Source organism: Oryctolagus cuniculus, chromosome 11, assembly GCF_964237555.1.
Source record: "Oryctolagus cuniculus chromosome 11, mOryCun1.1, whole genome shotgun sequence".
NCBI classification, from domain to species: domain Eukaryota; kingdom Metazoa; phylum Chordata; class Mammalia; order Lagomorpha; family Leporidae; genus Oryctolagus; species Oryctolagus cuniculus.
The window spans coordinates 69407685-69430025 of record NC_091442.1 but is presented as its reverse complement, the minus strand read 5'-3'; the positions used below and the strand labels follow the sequence as shown (position 1 = coordinate 69430025).

At 38.4% G+C, this 22341-nt stretch overlaps 1 long non-coding RNA gene across 1 annotated transcript in view; it reads left to right on the top strand.

Annotated features, from left to right (window-relative positions):
• LOC138844388 (uncharacterized) overlaps positions 1-22341 on the top strand; it is a 239295-nt gene that overhangs the window by 189490 nt on the left and 27464 nt on the right. The gene's annotated exons all lie outside the window — the stretch shown is intronic.

Genomic DNA, 22341 nt, shown 5'->3' with positions numbered 1-22341 from the left:
CTCCTGTGTCTCCACATGAATTTCAGCATCATTTTTTCTAGACTTGAGAAGAATGTCTTTGGTATTTTCATTGGCATTGCATTGAATCTGTAAATTGTTTTTGGAAGAATGGCCATTTTGATGATATTAATTTTTCCAATCCATGAACATGGAAGATTTTTCCATTTTTTGTATCTTATTCTATTTCTTTTTTAAAAAAAGTTTTGTAAATCTCATCATAGAATCTTTGATATCTTTGGTTAAGTTTATTCCAAGATATTTGATACATTCTGTAGCTATTGAATGGGATCGATCTCAGAAGTTCTTTTTCAGCTGTGGCATTGTCTGTGCATTCTAAGGCTGTTTGTTTTTGTGTATTGACTTTATATCCTGCTACTTTACCAAACCCTTTTATGAGTTCCAAAAGTCTCTTAGTGGAGTTCTTTGGATCCCCAATATATAGAATCATGTCATCTGCAAATAGGGATAGATTGGCTTCCTCCTTCCCAATTTGTATCTCTTTGATTTCTTTTTCTTGCCTAATGGCTCTAGCTAATAATTTCAGTACTATATTGAATAGCACTGGTTAAGAGTGGGCATCCCTGGGGCCGGCACCATGGCTCACTTGGTTAATCCTCTGCCTGCGGCGCCAGCATCCCATAAGGGCGCCGGGTTCCAGTCCTGGTTGCTCCTCTTCCAATCCAGCTCTCTGCTGTGGCACAGGAAGGCAGTGGAGGATGGCCCAAGTGCTTGGGCCCCTGCACCCGCATGGGAAACCAGGAGGAAGCACCTGGCTCCTGGTTTCAGATCAGCATAGCTCTGGCCGTAGTGGCCACTTGGGGGGTGAACCAATGGAAGGAAGACCTTTCTCTATCCCTCTCTCTGTCTACCTGTCAAATAAAAAAAAAGAGTGGGCATTCCTGTCTGTTACTGGATCTCAATGGGAATGCTTCCAACTTTCCCCATTTAATATGATGGTGGCCATGGGTTTCTCATAAATTGCCTTGATTGTGTTGAGGAATGTTCCTTCTACACCCAATTTGCTTAAAGTTTTCATCATGAAAGGGTGTTGTATTTTAGCAAATGCTTTCTCTGCATCTATTGAGATAATCATATGGTTTTTCTTCTGCAGTTTGCTATTGCAATGTATCACATTGATTTATTTGCAATTGTTGAACCATCCATGCATACCGGGGATAAATCCCTCTTGGTCTGGGTGGATGATCTTTCTGATGTGCTGTTGGACTCAATTGGCTGGAATTTTGTTGAGAATTTTTGCGTTTATGTTCATCTGAGTAATTGGTCTGTAATTATCTTTCTCTGTTGCATTTCTTTCAGGTTTAGGAATTAAGGTGATGCAGGCTTCATAGAAAGAATTTGGAAGTATTCCCTGTCTTTTAATTGTTTTGAATAGTTTGAGAAGAATTGGAGTTAGTTCTTCTTTAAATGTCTGGTAGAATTGAGTAGTGAAGCTGTCTGGTCTTGAGCTTTTCTTTGTTGGGAGGGCCTTTATTACTGATTCAATTTCTGTCTTGGTTATGTGTCTGTTCATGTTTTCTATGCCTTTATGACTTAATTTAGGTAGGTTTTACGTGTCTAGGAATCTATCCATTTCTGCTAGATTTCCCAGTTTGTTAGCATTCACTCTTTGTATTAACTTCTGATGGCTCTTTTTATTTCTGTGGTGTCTGTCTTTACATTTCCTTATTCATCTCTTTTTTTTTATTGATTTGGGTCTTTTTTCTCCTTTTTTGGTTAGTTGGGCCAATGGTGTGTCATGTTTGTTTATTTTTTTTTTCAAAAAATCAGTTCTTCATTCTGCTGATCTTTTTTTATTGTTTTTTTGGATTCAATTTTGTTGATTTCTTCTCTAATTTTAATTATTTCTCTCTCCTACTAGTTTTTGGTTTGGTTTCCTGCCTGTAGTTTTTCTAGTTCCTTGAGATGCATTGATAGCTCACTTATTTGGTGCCTTTCCAATTTCTTGATGTAGGCACCTATTGCTATGAACTTTTTTCTTAACACTGCTTTTGCTGTATCCCATAAGTTTTGATATGTTGTGTTGCCATCTTCATTTGTGATTTCTCTTTTGGTTTCTTCTGTGACCCACTATTCATTCAGGAGCATGTTGTTCGATCTCCATGTGTTTGCATATGCTCTAGAGATTCCTGAGTTGCTGATATTAAGCTGCATTCCTGTGTGGTCTGAGAAGATGCATGGTATGATTTTGATTTTTTGAATTTGCTGAGACTTGCTTTATGGCCTAGTATGTGGTCAGTCATAGAAAAAGTCCCATGCACTGCTGAGAAGAATGTGTATTCTGCAACTGTAGGATGAAAAGTTCTGTAGATATCTATTAGGTCCATTTGGCCTATAGTGTCAATTAAATCTGCTGTTTCTCCTTGTTGATTTTCTGTCTGTTTGATCCCTCCGTTGCTGAAAGTAGAGTATTGAAGTCCCCCAATACTATCGTTATTTTTTTAAAAGATTTATTTATTTATTTGAAAGGCAGAGTTACAGAGAGGCAGAGGCAGAGAGAATGAGATAAAGAGAAAGAGAGATCAGATGAGATCGGGCGCGTTCAGGGTGGTATGGCGAATACTATACCGCAGTAAGAAACAACGAAATCCAGTCATTTGCAACAAAATGGAGGAATCTGGAACACATCATGCTGAGTGAAATAAGCCAGTCCCAAAGGGACAAATACCATATGTTCTCCCTGATTGGTGACAACTGACTGAACACCAAAAAGGAAACCTCCTGAAGTGAAATGGACACTATGGGAAACGGTGACTTGATCAGCATAGCCCTGACTGTTAATGAACAACTAAATACATTATCCCTCTTAGTAGTTTTTTTGTTTGTTCTACTTAATATGACTGGTTTAATTCTGTAATTAATACACAGTTATTCTTAAGTGTTAAAAATTAACTGAAATGTGATCCCTGTTAAACATAAGAGTGGGAATAAGAGAGGGAAGAGATGTATAATTTGGGACATGCTCAAGCTGACTTGCCCCAAATGGTAGAGTTAAAAACATACCAGGGGATTCCAATTCAATCCCATCAAGGAGGCATGTGCCAATGCCATCTCACTAGTCCAAGTGATCAATTTCAGTTCACAATTGATCATAATGAAAGAACTAAGAGTCAAAGGGAGCACATAAACAAGTCTAGTACCTGCTAACACTAACCGATAGAATAAATAAAGGGGAGAGTGATCCAACATGGGAAGTGAGATACTCAGCAGACTCATAGAATGGCAGATGTCCTAAATAGCACTCTGGCCTCAGAATCAGCCCTAAAGGCATTCGGATCTGGCTGAAAAGCCCATGAGAGTATTTCAGGCATGGAAAGCCAAGACACTCTGGCAAAAGATCTCTGCGAGTGAGATCCCAGTGGAAAGAACAGGTCTTCAAAGAAGGGAGGAGAGAACCTCCACTTTGACTATGACCTTGTCTAAACAAGATAAGAATCGGAGAACTCAGAGGGCTTCCATAGCCTTGGAAACTCATGACTGGAGCATAGGGAGATTACTGATGCCATAGACAGGAGTGTCAATTGGTAAAGTCAACAACAGGAGTCACTGTGCACTTACTCCTCATGTAGGATCTCTGTCCTTAATGTGCTGTGTATTGAGATCTAATGCTATAATGAGTACTCAAACAATATATTTCACTTTGTGTTTCTATGGGGGTGCAAACTGTTGAAATCTTTACTTAATGTATACTAAACTTATCCTCTGTAAAAAAAAAAAAAAAAGAAAAAAAAAGAAATTATCAACTCCCAACTTGACTCTCACTGGGATTAAACACGACAATAGGTCTGATCTGATTTCATCATCATTAAAAAAAAATCATCTATTATTTTTCACTTTATGTTTCTGTGTGAGAGCAAACTGTTGAAATCCTTACTTAATGTATACTAAGCTTATCTTCTGTATATTAAGATAATCGAAAATGAATCTTGATGTGAATGGAAGGGGAGAGGGAGTGGGAAAGGGGAGGGTTGTGGGTGGGAGGGACGGTATGTGGGGGAAGCCATTGTAATGCATAAATCGTACTTTGGAAATTTATATTCATTAAATAAAAGTTAAAAAAAAAAAAACTGCTGTGGGAAACGCAGGACCAAAAGAGAGAAAAAAAAAAAAAAGAGAGAAAGAGAGAGAGAGAAAAAACTTCCATCCACTATTTCACTCCCTAGATGATCATAATGGCTAGATCTGTGCCACTCCAAAGCCAGGAGTCCGGAACTTCTTCTGGGTCTCCCACATGAGTGCAGGGGCCCAAGCACTTGTTCCATCTTCTACCACTTTCCCAGGCCATAACAAAGAGCTGGATCAGAAGTGGAGCAGCCAGGACTCAAACCAGCACCCACATGGGATGCCAGTAGTGCAGGCGGTGGCTTTACCCGCTACACCACAGTCCCCCCTCCCCGATACTATTCTATTGGAGTCTAAGTCTCCCTTTAAATCCCTTAATACCTCTTTTAAAAAGCCAGATGCCCTGTAATTTGGTGCACCTACCTTTATGATAGTTACATCTTCCTGTTGAATTGATCCCTTAATCATTATATAGTGCCCTTCTTTGTCTCTTTTAACAGTTTTTATGTTAAAGTATATTTTGTCTGGTGTTAAGATGGCTACACCAGCTCTTTTTTGGTTTCTGTTGGCATGGAATACCTTCGTCCATTCTTCTCTTTCAGTTTGCATGCATCACTGTTGGTGGAATGTGTTTCTTGCAGATAGCAAATAGATGGGTTTTGGTTTTTAGTCTATTCAGCTGGTCTGTGTCTTTAAACTGGGGAATTGAAGCCATATGTATTCAGGGTGACTAATGATAAGTAATGACTTTGCCCTGCTCTTTTTCCAAAAATATTCCTGTTTTTACTTAGAATTTCCTTAAACTTTTACTGAGAGATTTTCTTTCTTTACCTTCTTTCATAGTGATGACTATGTTTCTGTGTTTCTGTGTGCTCACATTCTTATGCTGATATGTAGGCTCTCTGCTGCTGGTGTCCAGAGCTATGGACACCCACACCTTCCACGTAGGACCACCATGTCCCTCTAATTTTGGTAGAGTTTTCTCTGCTGTTTTCTCCCTAACTTTCTGATCTACACTCTCTGCACTTTTTAAAAAAGATTTATTTATTTATTTGCAAGTCAGAGTTACACAGAAAGTCAGAGTTACACAGAGAGCTGGATTGGAAGTGGAGCAGCTGGGACTAAAACCGGCGCCCATATGGGATGCCTGTGCCACAGGCAGAGAATTAACCTGTGCCACGGCGCCGGCCCCCTATGTATACCTTTTCAGCTAGCAATTTCACTCTATATTTTTGAGTAGTCAATATATGCATCTATTTATAAAAATATATGGCCAACTTTGTCACACAGTTATTTGTAATAACCTGAAAATGTGAACATCTTAGAAGTACATCAGTAGTGGATTGATTTTATTTATAATAAATTATTGCAGTAATAGAAATGCTATAACATAGAGGTTAAGAGCACAGACTAGTTTTAAATTATCTGAATTCACATCTGAATCTCCTAATTCTTACTTTCAGAGTCCTAAGCAAGTTATTTTCCCTGAATCTCAAAATAAATGGGAATGCTTAACATTAAATGAGACAATCTAATATCACTCCTTATATAGGTTCTAGCACACAATGCCAATGCAAAGTAGCTATCATTACTTTTTAAAATAGAATATCATTTAAACAGTAGACCACAAAACAAAATGAGATATTTATGATGTGTTATGAATCGAAGAAAGAAACTACATTGTAAAATTTTATGTAAAATATAGTATAAATTATATAACAAGAGAAGCACAATTTTTTTTTTGACAGGCAGAGTTAGACAGTGAGAGAGAGAGACAGAGAAAAAGATCTTCCTTCTGTTGGTTCACCCCTGAAATGGCTGCTATGGCCTGCACGCTGCAGCCAGTGTGCGGCGCCGATCCAAAGCCAAGAGCCAGGCGCTTCCTCCTTATCTCCCATGCAGGTTCAGGGCCCAAGCACTTAGACCATCCTCCACTGCCTTCCTGGGCCACAGCAGAGAGCTGGACTGGAAGAGGAGCTACTGGGACAGAATCCGGTGCCCCAACCGGGACTAGAACCTGGGGTGCCGGCACTGCAGGCCAAGGATTAGCATAGTGAGCTGTGGCGCCAGCCCAAGAAGCACAATTCTTGTACAAAAAGACAGGAAGATGTATATCAAAAGGCTAACATTGTTATCTCTAGATTACTACTTTCTTTCTTGTAATTTTCCATATTCCTCTGAAAGGAACATTTACATTGTAATAAAAATAATTGCCACATATAAAAATGTAATCATGGCTGGTTATGTCCTGCTTTCCCCTTCATTGGCTATTTCAGAATAGTTTTATTGTTCCCAAGTTGTATCACTTCTGTTTTTAAACAAGTTCTTTCTTGTAGGCTTTGACTGAGTCCATAGCAGTATTTTTCTTTCGATACTTTCCTTGCCTTTTGGCAGACAAATCACCAGAAAAACTTGGCAAGAATGAATTTTCCTGGTGATAGCTAATTTAATGACAATATACCTTTTTTTTGACAGGCATTAGACAGTGAGAGAGAGAGAGAGACAGAGAGAAAGTTCCTCCTATCCGTTGGTTCACCCCTCAAATGGCTGCTGTGGCCAGCACGCTGAGGCCGGTGCACTGCACTGATCCGAAGCCAGGAGCCAGGTGCTTCCTCCTGGTCTCCCATGTGGGTGCAGGGCCCAAGCACTTGGGCCATCTCCCACTGCCTTCCCAGGCCACAGCAGAGAGCTGGACTGTAAGAGGAGCAACCAGGACAGAATCTGGCGCTCTAAGCGGGACTAGAACCTGGGGTGTTGGCGCCACAGGCAGAAGATTAGCCAAGTGAGCCGTGGCGCCGGCTGACAATATAACATTTAAAGTGATGTTTTAATTGTTTTTCTTGGACCCTTGTTAGGATTAAGGGTACACACATGGTACACTTTGTTTCTTTGCCAATATTTAGAACAAACTTTTTTCCTTTGGTAGAAATTAAAAGTCAACATAACATTTACTGATATGTTTGAATATTAACTATTCTAAGTTTCCTAAGCACTAAATATTTAATAATATCAATAATGACAATATTAGTGATAAAATGGCAATATTTTAAAAGCTAAGCACATAATTGATCAACAAGTATTTGCCCAATAAAATTGAACTAAAAGAGGTATCAGATACTCTGTAAAAAATTCTTATATTGAATTTAATCTATTATTAAATTTTAGACATGTTGTGTATTTCCTTATTATTGTAAAGAAGGCATCCATCTAGTCGTTGCCTATAAGAGTTAGGGACAATATTTTACCTGTCATCAAGCTAGTATGTGACTCATTAGGAAAATTCATTTTATAAGGTTGCTGGAATAGGTTGGATTTAAGGAGGAAATATCATGAGCAAGGAGAGTATTATCTCTTGGTCTAATATGCTGATGGCCCATGTAAAGGCAGTTACAGTGTGACTAAAAAGAGATGGCTCTAAGATATTTTATAAGGAAAAAGATTATTGTGACATTAGAAGAGAGGCTTATGGAGAAAAATGAGTAAAACTTCTAGTTCTTAAAAATTCTTAATGCATACTAAACTGATCCTCTGTAAAAAAAAAAAAAAAAAAGAAATTATCAACTCCCAACTTGACTTTCACTGGGATTAAACATGACAATAGGTCTGATCTGAATTCATCATCATTAAAAAAAATCATCTATTATTTTTCACTTTATGTTTCTGTGTGGGAGCAAACTGTTGAAATCCTTACTTAATGTATACTAAGCTGATCTTCTGTATATTAAGATAATCGAAAATGAATCTTGATGTGAATGGAAGGGGAGAGGGAGTGGGAAAGGGGAGGGTTGTGGGTGGGAGGGACGGTATGGGGGGGAAGCCATTGTAATCCACAAATCATACTTTGGAAATTTATATTCATTAAATAAAAGTTAAAAAAAATATGAGTCACATGAAAAAACTGTTGGATGGGAATTTAGAACTTAGGACCTAGTCTCAGCTTCATTAATTACAAAGTGTATGACCTCATGAAAACTAGAAATCCCTCTAAGATTCAATTTCCTCAGCTATAATTTTAAAACAAAGGCATGACATGAATACAATAAAGTTCCTAAGTGGTGGCAGGAGTAGAAGCATGTCTGTAGCTTTGTCTTGCTCCCTTAGATCCTACAGTTTCCAAAGTATTAAGCACAATTATCTGTGATTGAATCTATGCAAGATACTCTCCTATACTAGCAGCTGTTAAAATAACCAGTATTTTTGCCTATGTGTATTCCATTTCACTTCTTCATGATTCTTTTAAGCCAATTTCCTCCCCAACTTACAGGTCATCAAAGGCTTCCCATTGCCCACTCACTCATTTATTTAACAAATATGTATTGAGCACTTACCCATGTGTCAGAGTTCTTGCAGGGTGATTAGGAAGAAGGGGAACAAGATTGCCACAGTTCCTGGCCCAAAAAGAATTTAATGAAGTCACACAATTTAAGAAACAGAAACAATCAAGTATTATATGTGTTTGATAAAATATAGCATGTGAGGACTTAATCGGTACATATAACCTATTTTAGGATGATTGGAGAAAAATTACAGAGGAAATAAGCTCTAAAGTTTTTCTCTTTTTTTAAACCCTCCATATTCTTATGCAAACTATATATTCTTTTTGTTTGCTACTCTTCCTCATATTCATTACTCTTCAACCAAAATGCATTCAGTTCTGTGCTGAGTACACTCTATTTTGTTATGAAATTGTTATCTTCTTCCAAATCAGAAAGTTGCATATCCTGGAACCTCCAACCCCTTCATATTGATGAGCTATAGATATTTTCAAAAATATTTGAGGCATTGGATGCTTTTAATTCTGGTGTATCAACATACATTTCTAGGTTGATATATGTCCTTTAAACCATTTTTGACATCTGTTATTCAGTCACCACTGCACAACAGTCTACAGCCTATGAAGTAACAGGAAATTTGTTATTCTAAGACACATTCATTTCTCCAAGGAAATTCATTAATGGCCTTATTAGCAATTCTGGGGATATTTCATATCCATTAAGATAGAAAAGTATGTTTGAGCTTTGAAACATGTTCTTTTTATAGAAAACTTTTATTTAATACATATAAATTTCAAAAGTACAACTTCTGGATTATGGTGGTTTCTACCCCCATAACTCCCCTCCCACCTCCAAACCATCCCATCTCCTACTCACTCTCCCACCCCATTCTTCATTAAGATTCATTTTCAATTATCTTTATATACAGAATATCAACGTAGTACATACTAAGTAAAAATTTCAATAGTTTGCGGCCACACAGACACAAAAAGTATAAAGTACTGTTTTAAGACTAGTTTTACCATTAATTCTCATAGTACAACACATTAAGGACAAAGGTCCTACATGGGGAGTAAGTGCACAGTGACTCCTGTTGTTGATTTAACAATTGACACTCTTATTTATGATGTCAGTAATCACCCGAGGCTCTTGTCGTGAGCTGCCAAGGCTATGGAAGCTTCTTGAGTTCACAAACGCCTACCTTATTTAGACAAGGCCATAATCAAAGTGGAAGTTCTCTCCTCCTCCCTTCAGAGAAAGGTACCTCCTTCTTTTATGGCCCCTTCTTTCCACCAGGATCTCACTCACAGAAATCTTTCATTTAGGTCATTTTTTGACGCAGTGACTTGGCTTTCCATGCCTGAGAAACTCTCATGGGCTTTTTAGCCAGATCTGAATGCCTTAAGGGCTGATTCTGAGGCCAGAGTGCTGTTTAGGGTATTTGTCATTCTATGAGTCTGCTGTGTATCCTGCTTACCATGTTGGATCATTCATTGCTTTTTAATGCTATCAATTATTATTAGCAGACACTGGTCATATTCATGTAATCCCTTTGACACTTAATCCTATCTTTAAAATCAGTTATGAATTTAAACTTATCACTTTAACTAGAATTACAGCATTGGCACCTGCAAACTTAGTGGGATAAGGAGTCCCATGGCAAGTTTTAGCTTTACCCTTAGGGGTAAGTCCAAGGGAGCTTGCGCCAAACTCTACATCTCCTCCCTCTCTTATTCCCACTCTTATTTTTAACAGGGATCAATTTTCAGTTGGATTTAAGCACCTAAGAATAATTCTGTGTTAAGTAAAGAGTTCAAACAATGGTATTATGTATAAAAAATACTAAAAAGAATAAAAGAGTAAGGTGTTCCTCAACAGTCAGGACAAGGGCTGATCAAGTCATTTCTTTTCATAGTGTCAAGTTAACTACTAGAGGGCTCTTTTTAGGGGCTCTGTTAGCTGTCACAAATCAAGAACATATGATATTTGTCCCTTTGGGACTGGCTTATTTCACTCAGCATGATGTTTTCCAAATTCCCCATTTTGTTGCAAATGACCAGATTTCATTTTTCTTTTTACCGCTGTGTAGTATTTTGTAGAGTACATATCCCATAATTTCTTTATCCAGTCTTCTGTTGATGGGCATTTAGGTTGATTCCATGTCTTAGCTATTGTGAACTGAGCTGCAACAAATATTGAGGTATAGATAGCTCTATTTTTTGCCAATTTAATATCCATTGGGTAAATTCTGAGGAGTAGGATGGCTGGGTCGTGTGGTATGTCTATATTCAGATTTCTGAGGTATCTCCAAACTGTCCTCCATAGTAGCTTTACCAGTTTGCATTCCCACCAATAGTGGATTAGTGTGCCTTTTTACCCAAATCTTAGCCATAATCTGTTGTTAGTTGATTTCTCCATGTAAGCCATTCTAACCTGGGTGAGGTGAAACATCATTATGGTTTTGATTTGCATTTGCCTGATGGGTAGTGATCCTAAACATTTTTTCATGCATCTGTTGGCCGTTTTGATTTCCTCTTTTATAAAATGTCTGTGAAGTCCTTGGCCCATCTCTTAATAGGGTTGTTTGTTTCTTTTGTTGTGGAGTTTCTTCATCTCTTTGTAGATTCTGATTATTAATCCTTTATCAGTTGCATAATTTGCAAATATTTTCTCCCATTCAGTTGGTTGCCTCTTCACTTTCTTGACTGTTTCTTTTTCCAAAAAGAAGCTTCTCAATTTGAAGTAAACTATTTGTTAATTTTGGCTTTGGCTGCCTGTGCCTCTGGGGTCTTTTCCAAGAACTCTTTGCATGTGCCAATGTCTTGCAGGATTTCTCTGATGTTTGATGGTGTCAGGTCATAGATTTAGATCTTTAATCCATGTTGAGTGGATTTGTGTAAGGTGTAAGGTGTGGGTCTTGCTTCATACTTCTGCATGTGGAAATACAGTTTTCCCAGCACTATTATTTGAATAGACTGTCTTGCTCCATTAATTGGTTTTAGTTCCTTGATCAAATATAAGTTGTTTGTAGATGTTTGGATTGATTTCTGGTGTTTCTATTCTGTTCCATTAGTCTATCCATCTGTTTTTATACCAGTACCATGCCGTTTTGTTTATAAATGCCCTGTAGTATGTCTTGAAATCTGGTATTATGATGCCTCCAGCCCTGTTTTTGTTGTACAAGATTGATTTAGCTCTTCAAGGTCTCCTGTGCCTCCATATGAATTTTTGCATCACTTTTTCTAGACATAGAAGAATGTCTGGTATTTTGATTGGTATTGCATTGAATCTGCAAATTGCTTTTAGAAGAATGGAGACTTTGATGATATTGATTTTTCCAATGCATGAACACGGAAGATTTTTCCACTTTTTGATATCCTCTTCTATTTCCTTCTTTAAATTTTTGTAATTCTCATCGTAGAGATCTTTGATATCCTTGGTTAAGTTTATTCCAAGGTATTTTATACTTTTTTGTAGCTATTGGGAATGGGATTGGTCTTAGAAGTTCTTTCTCAGCCGTGGCATTGTCTGTATATAAGAGGCTATTGATTTTTATGTATTGATTTGATTTGATTTTTTAAAACATTTATTGATTTATTTGAAAGTCAGAGTTACACAGAGAGAGGAGAGGCAGAGAGAGAGATAGAGAGAGGTCTTCCATCGCTGGTTCACTCCCCAATTGGCTGCAACAGCCTGAGCTGCACAGATCCGAAGCCAGAAGCTAGGGGCCTCCTCTGGGTCTCCCACGTGGGTGCAGGGGCCCAAGGACTTAGACCCTTTTCTACTACTTTCCCAGGCCATAGCAGAGAGCTGGATTTGAAGAGGAGCAGCTGGGTCTCGAATTGGCACCCATATGGAATACCTGCGCTTCATGCCAGGGCGTTAACCCACTACACCACAGCGCCAGCCCCAATTGGTATTGATTTTATATCCTGCTACTTTGCCAAACTCTTCTATGAGTTCCAATAGTCTCTTAGTGGAGTTCTTTGGATCCCCTAAATAGTCATATTGTCTGCAAAGAGGGATTGTTTGACTTCTTCCCTCCCAATTTGTATCCTTTCATTTTTTTCTTGCCTAATGGCTCTGGCTAAAACTTCCAGTACTATATTGAATAGCAATGGTGAGAGTGGGCATCCCTGTCTGGTACCAGATCCCAGTGGAAATGATTCCAACTTTTCCTCATTCAATAGGATGCTGTCCGTGGGTTTCTCATAAATTGCCTTTATTATGTTGAGGAATGTTTCTTCTATACCAAATTTGCTTAGAGTTTTCATAATGAAAGTGTTGTATTTTATCAAATGTTTTCTCTGTGTCTATTGTGATAATCATATGGGTTTTTTTCTTCTGCAGTTTACTAATGTGGTGTATCACATTGATTGATTTGCAAATGTTGAACCATCCCTGCATACCAGGGATAAATCCCACTTGGTCTGGGTAGATGATCTTTCTGATGTGTTGTTGCATTCTATTGGCCAGAATTTTATTGAGGATTTTTGTGTCTGTGTTCATCAGGGAAATTGGTCTGTAATTCTCTTTCTCTGCTGCATCTTTTTCTGATTTAGGAATTAAGGTGATGCTGGCTTCATGAAAGGAATTTGGGAGGATTCCCCTGTCTTTCAATTGTTTTGAATAGTTTGAAAAGAATTGGAATTAGTTCTTCTTTAAATGTCTGGTAGAATTCAGCCGTGAATCCATCTGGTCTTGGGTTTTTCTTTGTTGGGAGGGCCTTTATTACTGATTCAATTTATGACTTGGTTATGGGTCTGTTTAGGTTTTCTATGTCTTCATGGTTCAATGTAGTTTGTTGTATCTGTCCAGGAATCTATCCATTTCTGCTAGATTTCCCAGTTTGTTGGCATACAACTCTTTTTGGTAATTTTTGATGACTCTTTTTATTTCTGTGGTGTCTGTTACTACATTTCCTTATTCATCTCTAATTTTATTGATTTGGCCTTCCTTTCCTTTTTTTGGTTAGTTGGCCCAATGATGTGTCAATATTGTTTATTTTTTCAAATAAACAGCTCTTTGTTTTGATGATCTTTTTTAATTTTTTTGTTCTATGGAATTCTTCATCTCATTTTGATTTCTTTCCAATATCTCAATTTTGTGTTCTATTGAATCCTTCATTTCTTTTTCATTCCTCCTTAAGATTTCAATTTCATGAGAGAGATTTTCTTTCATATTCTGCATGGATTTCAGTTGTTCATGTTTGCTTTTGATTACTTCTATGTAGTCTTATCATCAATTTTTTGAGTTCCATTTCTTGTATTTCTTCTATCTCATCATTTTCATAATCTTATATTGAAGTGTCGTGTTCTTTTGTGGGCTTCATGTTGCCCTCCTTATTCTTATTTCTTGGATTGTTGCATTTGTTGCTTGCATTTGTAGAGATACTCGGTTTCTTCTTCTGCCCCCCCACCCCCGCTGTGGCAGCTTTTATCATTGTACTATGACTCTGTAGATAAGTGGACTGTCTACTTTCAGTGAATCTCTAGAGGCTTGTGGAGGGTGTGGCCCGAGAGAGCTCTGTTTAGTTCTCCAGGGTTAGGGGCATGCCTAAGGTAACACACCCTTGTTTGGCGTTGTAAATCCTCTCCCTCTATTTTAATCATAAGGGAAGTAATTCTGCTCAGCTGAGCTCTTCTTCTCGCTGGAAACCAGTGCCTGAGTGCTAGCTCCAGTGGGTATGATATTTGTCTGCTCTATCTCAAGGAGCGCACAAAAGATCTGTGCAGTCTTCAGTATAAGTTCAGATTCCCCAACAATGTCTTTCACCGGGTAACCAGGACCACCTGAGCTTGTGGCGTCTCCCACCAAGACTGCTCAAAGTCTCAGCCACACTGTGAGTTCTCCTATACACCCTCATTTATTTATTTTTTTTATTTTCACAGTCCCAGTTCAGAAGCCTCACACAGTCACAAGCTCCTAGTTCCCTGTTATTTCTCCCCACACAGAGGCAGGATCTCCACTCAGCTGATTGCTGGGCGCAGACACAAGCTGGCGCAGCTGTTACATATGTCCAAAATGGCGAGTGCTTTATCAGCTTGTATGCCTTTGTAAGGTGATTGGAGAGAGAGAGAAACGTGTCCGTACCATCCTTTGTTTGTCTCCTTTAGTTCAGCTGGTGCACTTTCCCCCACGGGGCATCAAGTTTCATTCCCTCTAGGCTCTTCTTGCCACTTTTTCACCAGTGTCTCAAGCTACCGTGGTCTCATATCACCTCACTTTCCAGCAGTGGTGTGTAGGCTCTTGTCTATTGGAGTCCTGAGCTGTGGGTGCCCATGCCCTCCACATAGGTCCACCATGTCTCTCTAATTTCGGTAGAGTTTCCACTGCCATTTTTACCCTAACTCTTCCCTGAGACTACACTATCTCCACTTTTTTTAAACTATCTTCTCCTGGACTGGATCCGTAAGATCCCTCCCTACTCCACCATCTTGGAACCGCCTGAAACATATTCTAGTAATAGAATCTGAGTCCTTTGGTGTAATGTCAGGAAAGGGTGCATAAAATAGATTAAGTCCAACTGTGCCCATTATGAATTTGTGCTATGCACCATTAATGATGGGTGAGAAATTTAATCAACTGTTTTCAGCACTTCCTCAAGCCATCTCCTTCAGCCAGTCAGGTAACTGATATCAAGTATTTCCATCACTCTGTGGCAGACAAATGTTTGAAATTCTTCCAAAGGTACAATCCTTTCATAAGAATTTGAGGTACAAATAACATCTGAGGAAATTAATTAGGACAGTGATTGAACTCTTAGCTTGGATTCTGCTATGCCAGCTTCTTGCTGCATGAACTTTCTCAAGTCACCTGCCTATATACAGCTGCCTTCCCAATATGAACTAGAAATTGACAGCTGGAGAAAGGTATATGCCTAAGAGTGCCTATGAAATTTCTGAAATGCCTTGATTAGATTATGTAATTAAAGTTCATTACTACTGATATTAATCAGCCTCTTCTCTTGATACATTATTCATGTCAATTAATTAATATAGTAGTCAAGAGGTTTGTCTTTCATAATGAGCACAGTGCCTCTTTCAACGTTATTTGTTTTTTCTTATTTGCATTTATCCCCTTAATAATAATTAACCATGCATACTTTACTCATGGACAAAACAACACGTTATTCATCACCAGTCACTAAATGGATTCCTTTATTTTTAAGAAAAAAGCCACCCCCCAGAAAAAAAATCTACTCTTTTCCATGCAGTAATACCTTGGCTATTGATAATTATTCTTGACTTCTTTGCCCATAAAAAGCTGACAATCCAAAGCCAACAACATTTGGTTATCGTTTCCTTGTCTTATGCAACAGTTCATTCATCTGAAAACATTACGATAGGCATCAGTGATAGACTGAACATTCTCTTCAGTACAAGACTAGACATTGACATAGCCTGAGGCAGTTTCAAAACTTGACTTGGAATGTACATCAAACTGTAGCACCATTACTTTGTTGGCTAGAAGTTATAGAAATATTTAACCAACCTAAGGCAGGAATCATATGGAAGGTAAAAGCTACTTTTAATGCCGTTCTCCTCTCTTTTATTTTTAAGGTATCTTTGTATTATATTGTCCTCAGTTCCCATTTTCTTCCCAGATCTATCCCTGCTTGCCATTTTTGCTTCCATTACAAAGGTTCTTCTATTCCAACATTACCTAGTGAAGCTCATGTGGTTCAAACTTCTGTGCAGTGCATCAATTCTGCCTCAAAAAGACATAATTTTCCAGTCTTTGATTGAAATAAGTAATTCATGACCTCATTGTAAAAGACCTACTTGATTACAAGAAGTGTTTCCATTAAATCCAAATCTGCCATTAATTGCACTCCCAGAATTTTGTTCATTTGTTTATTATGGAGGAGGACAACTAGTAAGAACCTTCAGTGGTTTCTGAAAGAGGGTTTGAGTTGAGCTCCCCCAGGTGAACCAAAAAGAAAGAAAGGGGGAGGGGGAGGGAGGGAAGGGTAAGGAAAAAGCATAGAAAGCTTAGAGGCTAGTAGTTGGGGTTAAGTAGCTTACTCCTCTGCTGTGGTCCAAATATTTGTGTCCTCCAGAATTTGTATGTTGAAGGGAGTGGGGCCTTTGGGAAGCAATGAGATCTGGAAGACAGAGTCCCCATGGTGAGATTAGATCTCTTATGAAAGAGGCCCACAGGAGCTTGCTTGCCCCTTCTGATATGTGAGAATTTAGTGAGAAGAACCATCTCTGAACTAGGAAATGGGCCCTCATTAGATACCAGAGCTACTAACACCTTGATCTTGCACTTCCAACTTCCAGAACCATGAGAAATGATTTCTAAGGTCTATAAGCTACCCAGTCTATGAAATTTTGTTATAACTGCCTGAAATTATTAGATGCCCTGATTCTCCTTCTGTTTTGTCTTGGGGAATCTCATACTTTCCAACCACCTCCTTCTTCAGGGCCTTGGGCTACCAGGTATTAAATCTTTTTCTTTTTTTTTTAAAGATTTATTTACTTGAAAGAAAGAGATGACAGAGAGAGAAGGAAAGAGAGAGAGATCTTCCAATTACTGGTTCTCTACCCAAATGCCCACAACAGCCAAGACTGGGCCAGGATGAAATCAGGAGCCTGAAACTCAATCCAGAACTTTCATGTGGGTGGCAGAGATCAAAGATCATCACCTGCTCCCTTCCAGGGTGCTTATTGACAGAAAGCTGGAATTGGAAGCAGAGCTGGACTCAAAACTGGGCACTTCTATATGGAAGGCAGGCATCCCAGGTGGTATTCTAAACACTGAGCCACATACTCAAACCAGTTCCTATTTCTTTTTTAATTATTTAACTTATATTTTAAGGAATATAAATTTCATATGTACAACCTTAGGAATATATTTATTCTTCCCACCATATCTGCCCTCCCACCCCTCCTCCTCTGGCTCTCTTTCCCAGTTCCATTCTCCATTAAGATTCATTTTCAATTAACTTTGTACACAGAAGACCATCTCTATACTAAGTAAAGATTTCAACAATTTGGCCGGTGCCACAGCTCACTAGGCTAATCCTCCGCCTGCGGCACCAGCACCCCAGGTTCTAATCCCGGTTGGGGCACCGGATTCTGTCCCGGTTGCTCCTCTTCCAGTCCAGCTCTCTGCTGTGGCCCCGGAGTGCAGTGGAGGATGGCCCAGGTGTTTGGGCCCTGCACTCGCATGGGCGACCAGGAGGAAGCACCTAGCTCCTGGCTTCAGATCAGTGTAGCGTCACTTGGGGGGTGAACTGATGGAAAAAGGAAGACCTTTCTCTCTGTCTCTCTCTCTCTCACTGTCTAACTCTGCCTGTCCAAAAAAAAAAAAAAAAAAAAAAGATTTCAACAATTTGCACAAACACGAACACACACACACACACACACACACAGTTTGAGAACAAATATCACAGTTAACTCTCATAATACAACTCATTGAAGACAGAAGTCCTACCTGCGGAGTTAGTGAACAGTGACTCCTGTTAATTAACAACTAACACTTTTATGTATGACGTCAGTAACCACTCAAGGCTCTTCCTAGCTGCCTAGGCTATGGAAGCCTTCTGAATCCACAAAATCCATCAGTATTTAGATAAGGCCATAAGAAAAGTGGAAGTTCTCTCCTCTCTAGAGAAAAGTGCATCCTTCTTTGATGACCACTTCATTCCCTTGGGATCTCACTCATAGAGATCCTTCATGTAGAAAATGTTTTTACCACAGTGTCATGGCTTTCCATGCCTGAAATGCTCTCACAGGCTTTTCAGCCAGGCCAGGAAGCCTTAAGGGCTGATTCTGAGGTCAGAATGTTACTTAAAGCAATTGTCATTCTATGAGTCAGCAGTGTGGACTGCTTCCCATGTTAGAACATTCTCTCTTTTTTAATTCTATCTACTATATTTACTGAACACCTGGTTCTATTTATATCATCATTTTAACAATCCTATATATACGGGTTCAATTTAACATTTAATGTGATCACTTTAACACTTAACATGACATTTTTATCACCAAGAATAATGGGATTTGGGTTCTCATGACAGTTTTTAAACCGTATCCTTAGAAGTTAGTCCTTAGGAATGCATCCAGAACTATACAGCTTTACAGTTAAAAACTTCCTACTCCCTCTATTATTCCCACTCTTCTTTCTTACTGAATTCATCCTCAATTGATTTTTATACATATGTGATTAACTCTATGTTAAATCAAGAGTTCAACAAATAGTATGAAGAGAAAAAACAAACAAAAAAAACCTGTTCCAAAATAGTCAAGACAAGTGCCACTAAAGTCATCCTTTCTTGAAGTTTCAATTTCACTTCTGCAGATTTCGTTTTAGGTGCTCTATTTGTTCTTGCAGATCAAGAAGAATATATGGTTTGTCCCTTTGGGACTGGCTTATTTCACTAAGTATGATGTTTTCCAGATTCATCCACTTTGTTACAAATGACCAGATTTCATTTTTTCACCACTGTGTAGTATTCTATACTGTACGTATCCCATAATTTCTTTATCCAGTCTTCACTTGACAGGCATTTAGGTTGGTTCCATGTCTTAGCTATTGTGAATTGAGCTACAATAAACATGAGGTTGTGGATAACTCTTTATTTGCTGATTTCATCTCCCTTGGGTAAATTCCCAGGGGGCGGATGGCTGGGTCATATGGTAGGTCTATATTCAAATTTCTGAAGTATCTCCATACTGTCATCCATAATGCCTTTACCAGTTTAGAATCCCACCAAAGGTGGATTAGGGTACCTTTTCCAACATTTTCACCAGCATTTGTTGTTTGTTGATTTCTGTATGAAAGCCATTCTATCTTGGGTGAGGTGAAACCTCAATGTGGGTTTGATGTGCATTTCCCTGACAGTTAGTGATCCTGAACATTTTTGATGTGTCTGTTGGCCATTTGGATTTCCTCTTTTGAAAAATGTCTAAGTCCTTTGCCCATTTATTAATTAACTGGGTTGTTTCTTTTGTTGCTGTGGAGTTTCTTGATTTCTTTGTAGATTCTGATTATTAATTCTTCATCAGTTGCAAAGTTTGCAAATAATTTCTCCCATTTTATTGGTTACCTCTTTACAGTCCTGTGTTTCTTTTGCAGCACAGAAACTTCTCAATTTGATGTAATCCCATTTGTTAATTTTGGCTTTGATTGCTTGTGCCTCTGGGGTCTTGTCCAAGAACTCTTTTCCTATGCCAATGTCTTGCAGGGTTTTCCCAATGTTCTCTAATAATTTGATGGTGTCATGTTGTAGATGTAGATCTTTAATCCATATTGAGTGGAATTTTTTGTAAAGTGTAAGGTAGGGGTCTTGCTTCATACTTCTGCATGTGGAGATCCAGTTTTCACGGCACCATTTGTTGAAGAGTATGTCCTTGCTCCAGGGATTGGTTTTAAGTCCTTGATCAAATATAAGTTGGTTGTAGATGTTTGGATTGATTTCTGGTGTTTCTATGCTGTTCCATTGGTGTACCCATCTGTTTCTGTACCAGTACCATGCTGTTTTGATTATAAATGCCCTGTAGTATGTCATGAAATCTGGTATTGTGATTCCTCTAGCTCTGTTTTTGTTGTACAAGATTGCTTTAGCTATTCAAGGTCTCCTGTGCCTCCAATGAATTTCAGCATCATTTTTTAGAGATGTGAGATGAATATCTTTGGTATTTTGATTGGTATTGCATTGAATCTGTAAATTGCTTTTAGAAGAATGGACATTTTGATGATATTGATTCTTCCAATCCATGAGCATGGAAGATTGTCCATTTTTTGGTATCTTTTATTTCTTCTTTTAATATTTTACAATTCTCATCATAGAGACCTTTGACATCTTGGTTAAATTTATTCCAAGGTAGTTGATTTTTTTTGTGGATCTTTCGTTTTGTTTTTCTTGGATTCAATTTTGTTGATCTCTAATTTTAATTATTTTTTTCCTACTAGTTTTGGTTTTCATTTGTTATTGTTTTTTTAGATCCTTGAGATGAATTGAGAGCTTATTTATTTGATACTTTTTCAATTTCTTGATGTAGGCACCAATTGCTATAAACTTTTCTTTTAACACTGCTTTGGCCGTATCCCATAGGTTTTGATATGTTGTATTGTCAATTCATTTGTTTTGAGAAATTTACTGATTTCTCTTTTGATTTCTTCTATGACCCACTGTTCATTCAGAAACAGGCTGTTCAGTCTTCATGTGTTTGCATATGTTCTAGAGTTTCCTGAGTTGTTGATTTCTAGCTTCATTCCATTGCAGTCCAAGAAGATGCATGGCATAATTTTGATATTTTTTGAATTTACTGAGACTTGCTTTATGGCTTAGCATGTCGTCATTTCTAGAGAAAGTTCCATGCACTGCTGAGAAAAATGTGTATTCTGCAACTGTAGGATGGAAAGTTCTGTAGGTTTATTTGGTCTATAGTGTCAATTAACTCTGCTGTCTCCTTGCTGATTTTTTTGTCTGGTTCATCTGTTCCTTGCTGAAAATGGGGTATTGAAGTCCCCTATTACTGTTGTATTGGAGCCTATGTCTCCATTTTGATCCCTTAACATTTCTTTAAATAACCAGATGCCCTGTAATTTGGTGCATATATGTTAATAATATTTACATATTCCTGTTGGACTGATCTCTTATTACCCAGTGACCATCTTTGTCTCTTTTTACAGTTTTTGTGTTAAATTCTATTTTGTCTGATATTAGGATGGCTACACCAGCTCTTTTTTGGTTTCTGTTGTCATGGAACATCTTTTGCTATCCTTTCACTTTCAGTCTGCATGCATTTTTGTAGGTGGGATGTGTTTCTTGTAGGCAGCAAATAGATTGGTTTGTTTTTAAATAAATTCAGCCAGTCTATGTCTTTTAACTGGAGAGTTGAGGCCATTTACATTCAAGGTGACTATTGGTAAGTAATGAATTTGCTCTGCCATTTCCCCAATATATTTCTATTTTTAACTATTATTTTCCTTTGAACTTTTACTGAGAAATTTTCTTTCTTTACCTTCTTTCTTAGTGATGACTATGTTTCTGTGTTTCTGTGTGTATCACATCCTTAAGCATCTTCTGTACAGCCAGATGGGTGGTGACTAAGTCTTTAAATTTCTGCTTGTTATGTAGGTCTTTCTTTCACCTTCATTCATAGATGAGAGCTTTGCAGGGTATAGAATGCTGGTTGGCAGTTTTTTCTCTTAAAACTTGGAATATATGTTGTCATTCTCTCCTAGCCTGTAGGGTTGCTAATGAGAAGTCCACTGTGAGTCTAATTGGAGATCCTCTGAAAGTAATCTGGTGTTCTCTTGTGAACATTTTAGAATCTTAGTGGTGAGTTTGATTACAATGTGTCTTGGTGAATATCTTTTCTGATCATATCTCTTAGGAGTTCTGTGTGCTTCCTGTGTTTGGATATCCCTTTCTTTCCCCAAATTAGGGAATTTTTCTGTTATTATTTCACTAAAAAGGCCTTCTAATCCTTTCCATCTTTCCGTGCCTTCAGGAACTCCTAGAACTCGTATATTGGGTTGTTTGATAGTATCCTGTAGATTCCCAACAGTGTTTTTTGGTTTTCTAATTTCCTCTCCTTCTCTTTGATTTGAATGTTCTAACACTTGGCTGATTGCTTGGTGTGGACACAAGCTGGCACAGATGTTAGGTATGTTCAAAATGGTGCTTGCTCTATCAACTTGTTATGGGACACCATTGCAAAGTGATCAGGGAGGGAGAAACATGTCACTTTTTTTCCCTCTAGTTTGGTAGGTACACTATCCCTCACAGGGCTCCAAGCTGGGTTCCCTCTAAGCTCTTCCTGCAGCTTTATCACCAGTGGCGTGGGCTGCTGCAGTCTGGTCTCACCTCACTCTCCCATGCTGGTGTGGATGCTCTCAGCTGCTGGAGTCCTAAGTTGTGGGCGCCCACACCCTCCGTGTACGTCCACTGTGTCCCTCTAATTTGTGTCGAGTTTCCTCTGCCATTTTCTCCCTAACTCTTCCCTGAGACTGCACTCTCTCCACTTTT